The following is a 1,484-nucleotide window of genomic DNA, read 5'->3' on the forward strand; positions in this document are numbered from 1 at the left end:
GTGCCCTGGTCAGTAATCAAACCCAGGACCTCCACATGCTGGGCCGATGCTCTACCACTGAGCCAATAGGCCAGGGCCTTATTGGTTGATTCTTTATGTGCCTTGACTGGGGATCAAACCTACAACCTTGGCATTTTGGGCAGACACTCTAACCAACTGAGCTATCTGGCTAGGGCGGGACTTGTGAATTTTGAATTATAATTAGAAAGGCCTAGAGGGAGGTGAGATGGTGATGAAAGGAGACTTGACTTAAGGTGGTGAACACACAATATACAGATGATGTATTATAGAATTGTGCACTTGCAGCCTATATAAATTTATTAACCAATGTCACCTCAATAAAATTTTTTTTTTGTATTTTTCTGAAGTTGGAAACAGAGAGGCAGTCAGACAGACTCCTGCATGCACCCGACTGGGATCCACCCGGCATGCCCACCAGGGGGCAATGCTCTGCCTATCTGGGGCGTTGCTCTGTTGTGACCAGAACCATTCTAGCACCTGAGGCAGAGGCCATGGAGCCATCCTCAGCGCCCGGGCCAACTTTGCTCCAGTGGAGCCTTGGCTGCAGGAGGGGAAGAGAGAGACAGAGAGGAAGGAGAGGGGGAGGGGTGGAGAAGCAGATGGGCGCTTCTCCTGTGTGCCCTGGCCGGGAATCGAACCCAGGACTCCTGCACACGAGGCCGACACTCTACCACTGAGCAAACCGGCCAGGGCCCTCAATAAAATTTTTTAAAATGAAAAATAAAAAAAGGCCATCTTTATTTCTTAGTTAAAAAGGAATTCACCCTTATTTCCTTTTATTAGATATTTGCATGTTACCCAATTTAATTCTTTTTTTTTGAAATCTTTGATCCATTTTGAGTCTATCCTAATATCTGGTGTGAAGTATGGATCCAACCCTAGCTTATTCTAAATAGCTTCCTAGTTACTGCAGGATCTTTTACTAAAAAAGTCTGTCTTTATTATACTGATTGGAAATGCTACCTTTTTCATATATTAAATTTATTTAAGGCCCTGGCTGGTTTGCTCAGTGATAGAGTGTCGGCCCAGTGTGTGGAAGCCCTGGGTTCGATTCCTGGTCAGGGCACACAGGAGAAGCACCCATCTGCTTCTCCACCCCTCCCTCTCTCCCCTTTTTCTCTCTCTCTTCCCCTCTCACAGCCATGGCTCCCCTCCCAGGAGCCTACACTTCAGCCTCTAAAAATAGCTTGGTTGAGAGCATGGCCCCAAATGCGGGTTGCTGAGTGGATCCCGGCGGGGCACATGTGGGATTCTTTCTCTCTATCTTCCCTCCTCTCACTTGGAAAAGAAGAAAAAAATTTTATTTATAAGCTTGAATCTGTCTCTGGACTTTCTGTTCTCCTCCAGGGCTCTGTCTTTTCATGCATTATACCACAGTTTTTATTACTAAGGCTTTGTGTGTGCTTTAATAGCTGATAAGGCTTGTCCCCTCTCAATGTACACCTCTTAGGACATTAAAGGCT

At 46.0% G+C, this 1,484-nt stretch overlaps 1 non-coding gene across 1 annotated transcript; it reads right to left on the reverse strand.

The window, feature by feature from the left end:
- Positions 1-638: 638 nt before the first annotated feature.
- On the reverse strand, positions 639-714 carry TRNAT-CGU (transfer RNA threonine (anticodon CGU)). The gene has a single exon. It is a non-coding gene; the product is annotated as a tRNA-Thr (tRNA).
- Between the last annotated feature and the right edge of the window lie 770 nt (positions 715-1,484).

Source organism: Saccopteryx bilineata, chromosome 3 (assembly GCF_036850765.1).
Source record: "Saccopteryx bilineata isolate mSacBil1 chromosome 3, mSacBil1_pri_phased_curated, whole genome shotgun sequence".
Classification (NCBI taxonomy): Eukaryota; Metazoa; Chordata; class Mammalia; order Chiroptera; family Emballonuridae; genus Saccopteryx; species Saccopteryx bilineata.